We start from the raw sequence: 8,049 nt of genomic DNA, 5'->3' as shown, positions 1-8,049 counted from the left end.
TGGCTCAAAGCAGAGCCACAGCGTAAAGGAAATGTATATTCTCCAAAACTTCCTGCAAAGGCAACAGTTGCTTAATCTGGTTGAGACTCAATATATTAGGTCAGCAGATTACTCATGGAAAGTGAAACAGGTAGAGGCGCGATAGCATCCAGTCTGTAGCATCTCCAACGTACCCTGCTCACCTCAGAGGTTGGACCTCGTGGCTTCGGCAGCCCATGTTTAACCACAAGCCAAGACAAACATCACAGAACGTCGGAATCAAATGGAGGGGAAAACAAAAGGGGGAGGGGCATTTCATTTAAACATGCTTTATTGGGTTTTCACGGCATGAATGCACCCATTTACAGTTTCAGAGGCAGTTGGAAGGAAACTATCTGGCGATCAGCTGAAGGAAACCAAACATTAGGTTCAAGTAAGCCCTCTGAAACTTGCCTGCAAATGCCCAGGTTAGTTTATCCATGGGATTACAATAAAATAATGTTCCTCTAAAAACAAACAGCTAGCTTCCTTTTGAGCAACTGTTACTTGTAGATCCAAACAATTTAGTGAAAAAGTACAAAGAGCAGAGAAGGATACTTTGGTTTTAAAAAGTAACAGTCATTACCAACTCCTGATACCCTGATGGGGTTTTCTGAAATCACGCTTTTTTTTCAATTCAGTCTATTCTTTCTACTTACTCTAGCGTAAAGTAGCAAAAAATTTCCTCACAGGGAGAAAGAGATGATATTTTCTAAAGACAAGCTGGTAAGCAATCACAAGCAATGTCACAATGGAAAAGCTCATTAGTAAAATATGTTTTCCACGAGAAGGATATTTATTTATTTTTTGGAAAAAAACCAAACTTGAATTAATGCCAGTATACACGCAATAACTAGGCAGGGCAACTGCCCTCTTGAACCAAATGGTGATCCTCACATGACTGGGTGCTGTGTACTAGCATATGCATTATCCTGGCAATTCAGGCAGTGGAAGTCCTAAGGCACAATTAATCTGTCCCTAAACCCTTACTTGACAGCTTCAAAAGGTATAAGGGTATAAAGTGATTCATAGGCCTTGAGTTGGCTTTCCTTATGTAAAATATAAATTACAGATGAGATAGCATAACTTTCCATTTCCTACTTCAGTATCTTATCTAGAAATATCTTTTGCACATCTCTCATCTCTATTTCTTTTTTCAAAAATGTAGTTTTATTCTCCCCACTACTTCTTGTCCCTGATAAAGCCCAACATCATTTAACAAGATGGAAGTGAGCCATGAACAGGAGCAGGCTTTGCAACAATTTCTTTAATCACTTTCAATTCAGGTCCCATGTTCTCCAATAAGGCAAAATAATTTTCTTTAAACACACACCGCCCCCCCCCCAAAAAAAAAACAACAAACAAAAACCACGAAACCACCCCAAACCAAACACCCACAAAACCCCCACATACAAACCCAACATCCCCACCCCCTCAAAAAAAACCCCAACACTAAAACCCACCCATGTTCTGTTCTGACCCAAGAACAAAGAGAAAACATTAATTCCAGGAATGCCTTCTTACTGAAAACTTTCATGGGCCATTTTCCAGAGTAGAGGAACAATGTCCCAGTTTGGGGGATTCTGCAGGGAAAACTCATTATATTGATGTTCTCTATGAGACATTTCTAAAAAAATTGATTTACTGCCAACATGTGCTGACTAACTATGCACAACTGCCCCCTCAATCTAAATGAAAGCGTCTGCACTCAGCACAGTTCTTAATCAATTCTAGTAATGAATTTTCTGCTTGCAGGTATTCAGGATTGAACTCTAGTATTGCTCAGTGGACAACACCTTCCCAGATTCTGCAAAAGGCACCTTTCCTGTTTACTCTAAGCTTACCAGTGTTCATGAAAGAAAAAAAAAAACCCACCCCCCAAAAAAAGGCATAGTTGCAAGAATACTTCCATATTATCTCCATTGCTGAGTTTTAGCAAAGCAAAATCTTATTATGGATATGATGTCTTTTCATGAGAAGATATAACAGGCAAAGCAAGCAAGTAGGCATTACCCCAGGGTAGGGGTTTTTCAGTGCTGAACACTTTGAATGTAAAGTGCACTCAGTAATTGAAGAAATGCATCATATATTTAATATTGAAGGCAAGCACTTTTAAAGCATTTGCTCTTTACAGAGCAAATAACACTACCATTTTAATTTCTGGATTTTAAACATCTGCACATCTTTGGATCCTCAGGCTTAAATTGCTTCAACCATTTGCCAGACACCACAGCACCTTACACTGGAAATCCCCTTCATGCAACTTCAGCAGTAAAAAAGTTTGCAAACACCAAAGACACTTGGAGAGGTCGTAGATGCAAAGCGGGTACTGTGTGCCCGGGCAGCACGCACTGCCCCACGCCCATGGCGGCATTCCCAAGTGCTTACTGGCAGATGATAACAAGCAAGAGGAGAGAGTAACCATGTTCTCCTGACCTTCCTCATTTTTATAAAATTATGCTTTAAAAGAGTAAGGAGAAAAAGGAATTTTAATAAATGCATCAATGGAGAACACATTCATCAGGAAATAACTGGGAATCATTTCCAGTGAGGCTGCAAACTTGCCTGGACAGGAGTTCATCATTACTCATTGCTGATCGAGATCAGGTGGGGACACACTGGATTATCTACCTGTATCTAGTAAAAGGCCTACAGTAAACAAGATTACCACAAGATTATTTGGGTAGAGCCGCTGTGCTTTAGCCTGACAGTTTACCTGTATCAGCATCAATTTTTAAATGGAGAAGAGTCCTGACAAAAAGTACACTAGAAGTAATGAGCACCTTGAAGTGGTGTGTGTCACTGAGGTCTGCCAGAATGCAGAACACAGTATGTGTTCTCTAATTGAACACTTGTGACCTCATTTAGTTAAAAAGTGACATATGCAGTGGTGGTTGAAAATTCCAGGCCAGCCTGTAACAGTGATAAGTACATCCTTATGGACCAAGCATGACAGAAAACAACCACCAAAAAACCTACACCAGCATTTTTAACTGCACTCGGTTTGGCTTTACTTTTTGTATAGGACTTCTATATCTCCAATCTCACTATCATCTTCAAAAGAAGATTATAAGTACTTAGTCTTTCAACTCTTACTCAAGAGCTCATGAGTGTCCAATCAGTTAATTAACCCACTCCATGTTGTAGGCTCAGCTGATCTGCGTGATGACCCCCAGCTGCAGATCAAATCCTAACAAAAACATTTGCAGACCCAAAATACTTGCATAGTCTATTCCCTTTGACAGAGATTTTGTCTTTTTTATGTCTTTCAACTGCCCAGGCTGTTTACATTTTGATATCCTATCTCCCTAAAACGGCTTAGGCAGGCTGAGGCACCCACTGCTTTTCACAGCTGCTATTGCTATTACCATAAAAAAAAGTTTAAAACCAACTAAGCAACAACAAAGAAAAAAAAAAAAGAGAGAAAGTTTTTTTTGTTTTTCTTATTTTTTTTTTTTATTTTCCTCTGTGCACACCACTCTGAAAGGAAAAGGACAGGAGGGAGTGCTTGGCAGAGCGTATAAATGACATCCCAAAAGGAGCATGGGGGGAGAGGGCTGACAAGTTTGGGAAATATGAGAGCTGATAAGCACACATCCCCACATGCTCCACGGGAATTAAAATGCCCATTAAACATGAAAGTTTTTCTTCCAAAAGGATCCCAGAACGCCTCCAGAGAATGCACTTTGGAGACAGACCTCCACGGCTTCAAAATGGTGACAGACTCCAAACTCAGGAGCATGTGAAGTGCCAACAAGGACCTGGCAACCAGAGGTGGCCTTTCCTCAAGCAAGAAGCACAGCCCGTGAGACAGCAGCTACAAGCTGGAGATGTTGAGAAAGAGCTTCAAATTCACCTACAAGAATAATGCAGTTTGGATCACATTTTCTAGAATTTTCTGCTTTCAGATTACTTCATCTTCTTTCCTGAAACCAAGCCAGCTTTTAAACTTTTAAGGGTTTCCTGCACCATTAATCTTATTAACATTAAAGTAAGCCATACGTCTAATTCTTGTTATTTCTGAAAACTATGTCTAGTTAGATCCGTGCAGCATTTCAATAATGACAATTAGGCTTTTATTTTTTTAAAAAAAGCCTTTGTTTTGCCACTTTGGCTATTAATTCACAGCCCAACTTTCAAACAAAACTTTTCAGCTGCAAGAAACAATTAAAGGAGCACATATATCGTCTGCAGCCAATCCTACTTAAGTCATTGGGTCTTTTTAAAAGTCCTTCCTAATGATCACATCCAGCATAATTCACCACAGGCCAATATATATATTTCTCTTATTTAATAAAAGCAATCATATAAATTACTTAATTGCCTACATGTGAGCAATGACCATGTATACACTGGTTAAAATCCCAGTCCTACCACAGTAAAATTCCCATCAGCTTCAACAGAACAAGGCATTCATTCACAGTATTTAAGACCTTCCCAGGTCACGAAAAACAAAGCTTTTCCAAACACATCTCATGAAACCATTTATGTATTGTATGGTTCTTTGGCAGTATTTTCATTTTTCCATAGTTAAACAGAGAAGAAGGAACTTCTTATCAGGCTGGAAAGACTAGTCCATCAAAGAGCAAAGCAAAAAATGTATTTTATGATTGATTTTTCAGTGATCTATACCCCACCTGCATTCAGCAAGGGGGGGAAAGGAAAAAAAAAAATAATCACCACTATACATACAAAAATGTCTACTCTGCCCCTTAGGAAAATAGAGTAGCTATGTTGTGTGATAACCATTTAGATGTGGACAAATGACTTTATATGCATCAATGTTAACTAGCCATAAAGAAAAGTCAAGTTTCTGCAAAATACCAGAATAATATCTGACAACTGCATAAGTCAAAGCTGCAAATCAGCAGGATAGCGTACTGCTTCGGGCTCTGGCTGTAGCTCAGGAGACAGGTTATCATGTCTAATATATACCTTCAGAATAAGCGACAGGAGAAAAGTCAGCCATAAAAGTCTTCAAATCAACATTTAGCTCACTCCTCTCACCTCAAAGTGCCTCTATAGTTAAACCATTCCCCAGCATCAGTCTTGAGGAAATCTTTGCCCAAATCCCTCCCTATAAAGTTGGGATAATACATTCCTGTGTTCTCAAGAGGCAAAAATCAGTAACAACCCTCCGAGGCCCTCTCTGTGATGAACACTATGTTAATGCGCACTTGAATGCTAACCAGAGAGAGAGACTGACAGAAAGAAAAATCAGATGCAATGTAGTTTCTGCTACAAACTCTGAATCATATAAAGAAATAAGGCTGGAAGGAACCTCAGAAGGTCTGGGGCCCAACCCTTCTGCTGTAAGCAGGCTAACTCAGAAGCTACGTTAGGTTGCTTAGGACTGTATTCCGTTTAGTTCTGAAAAAAATCTTTCTGGCTCAGGCTTTTTGTTCCAGGGCTTAACTGCTCTCACTGAGCAGAATTTTCTCCTCATATGTACTCATAGTTGCTGGCACCCAGTCATTTGCACTCTGAAAAAAAATTTTTCTCCCTGTAGTTCATAATAATCAACACAAGTGGCAATGCTAACTTCTGATTATTCCCACAAAAGGAGGAAAAAAAAACCCCAACCAACCAACAAATGCATATGTTTAACAGAGACACCAAGAAGTACTTTGCTATACAGAGTATGTTTAAACTTACAGTGTTACTGATAAATTTGGTCAATTGATTCAAAAATACTCAGCTATGACCTCAACTTGGAGTTCATCTTATTCTTCCTTCTGTTAATGATAGAATTCCCAGTTTTATATTCTTTTGCATACTGCTCACAAATTAGAGCTGAACTACTTGGGATCAACTGTCTTCATCCTTCATTTAATGTGGGTGCATCGTGGGGACTCCATTCTTAACAATTTCTTTGAATCCCAGCCAAAAACGGACATGAGAAAGCCCAGGATCAGTAAGGAAGTGCTGTTTGTAATGAGTTTGTATGATGTAGCCCTGTGCGAGAGATTATCTCTCTCTTTTACAGAGCAGGGGAATATACAATGGAATCTGCAAAACTAAAACCATGAGGAAACACTGCAACAATTACTAAGACTTAAAACATACACACTGTCTTCAAATGACCAGGCATATTTTATCGAAATTCAGTTAAATTAATTGCAAGCGACTTTGTCACTCACTTATTTTTCACCTTATTTTATATTCTGTTTATCCCACCTCCGCTCACATATATATTTTCTACTTAATACAGTTCATTTTGCTGCAGCATTCCCATTCCAGAGCAGCACCACATCACCCTGGTTACAGTGGCACAGATCAAAGGGCAGAGATTAAAAAAAAAGCTAACAATAAATGCTAAGACTGGGACAAATTACCACAAATGAACTGTGCAATGCGACCTTTAAACCCCTATATAACAATGTTACCTTTCTTCTTGCATAAATCTATTCACACATCAAATATCTAGTTTTCCCTCCTTTAACAGCAGCTTCTTAAAACTGTACTGACGATCTTCAAAGCGACCTTACCAAATTGCCATGAAATTTAAGCAGTCTAAAATAATGAATTATGAATAATACATCCATTACGTTCTCCAACCCCCTCCCCCAAACTTACAGCCGTTTGTCTGCATCTGCTTGATTTCTTGCAGACAACATTGCAACAGGTGATATTAAAAGTTCATGCAAAACACTAAACATGTACTTTGTGCAGAGATAATACAGACTTTAGTTACCTGCCTTATTCCTATAAGAGGCTAAATTTTCCTGACCTTCAGTGTCTGCCTAGCTTTTGGGCAGGTTGCTGTTTGCTCCAGCTGAGAATCCCACACAGGTTCTCCATCAAGGTTGCAATGACCTGCATCACTGCAAGCCCTAAATCTACAGTGAGCAACAATATTTTCATTTCAATGAAAATACCTTTTCAGCCAAGCTCCCCAGCTGACAAGGTTCTTCCTTAGCTGAAAGCAAAGAAGACATGATGACCAGAAAGATGCTGAAGCACTCAATAAACTGCTCCCACTCCAGGTTATCCTGCCCAAATACACCAGCCAAACCCAGGGACAGTGTTACTGTGGATGAAGTGTTTACCCTGCTCCTCTTAAGAGAGGGCTGCTGGCCTTGCTTTCTTAATTTGAAACACTTGCAAACAGCAAGCACTATAAAACCCATCCACATCTTCAGGGCTTCTTCGAGAGTCAAGAGATGTTAAAGAAACAAGGATTTTCTACAGAAATGGCTTTGTGCTCTGAAATAGATTTTTAAATTTTTTTTTAAAGATCTTAAAATTAATTTAATGTTATTTGCTACAAAAGTCTGAAGGTGGCATTTTGTGCTGTTTAAATGAGTTGGCTGTACTGCTGCTTATTGTCTTAATTTGGAATTTTAACCTGTACCTGGACTTCAATTTTTCTGGTAAATTAAGACACCAATGTAGAAATACATTCCTTTCTTTGAAAATTTTCTGATTAAATGTAAAAGCTTATTTCCTCTTAAATGCTACAGAACTATACTTAAAATTACTTCAGTAATGACTAGAGCAATCACATTTTCGGAAATGCAAATGAAATCTATTTTTTTTCCTGCTTTTTAAATGCCTCTGGGCGCAGCATGTCTCTATCCTCAGGATAAACCACCCTCCAAGAAGGGAGGATTGGCATCATTAAAGATTCCTGAAGCTCTTGCTTGTAAAAGGCACGGCAGATGAAATTATAAACCATACCAAAGCCATGACAGAATTTAATTTAAACTACGATTTTGCTATAGCAGGAGTTTAAGCAGCAGTCTCCCCAGGATACAAAGATATATACACACACATATATTATCCATAATGGTACCTGTGATCTTGTCTTCAATGGAGCTACATGTGCAATGTAAAGCTACATTTGCATCGCTACACCTTGCAATGTAAATCCAAGGAAAGAAGGGTGACTCATCTAGAAACCGGAATTAAATCCTCATGCAGCACATCTGTTTGGTCTAGCATACATGGGAGAATCCAATGGGAAGGTGCGTCTCTCTTGGCTGGCTCAAGTAGAGATGAACGGTTACTCACTATTCCCATTTCCTGAAG

This window comes from Falco cherrug, chromosome 8 (genome assembly GCF_023634085.1).
Source record: "Falco cherrug isolate bFalChe1 chromosome 8, bFalChe1.pri, whole genome shotgun sequence".
Lineage (NCBI taxonomy): Eukaryota > Metazoa > Chordata > Aves > Falconiformes > Falconidae > Falco > Falco cherrug.
This window is presented reverse-complemented; position numbering follows the sequence as displayed.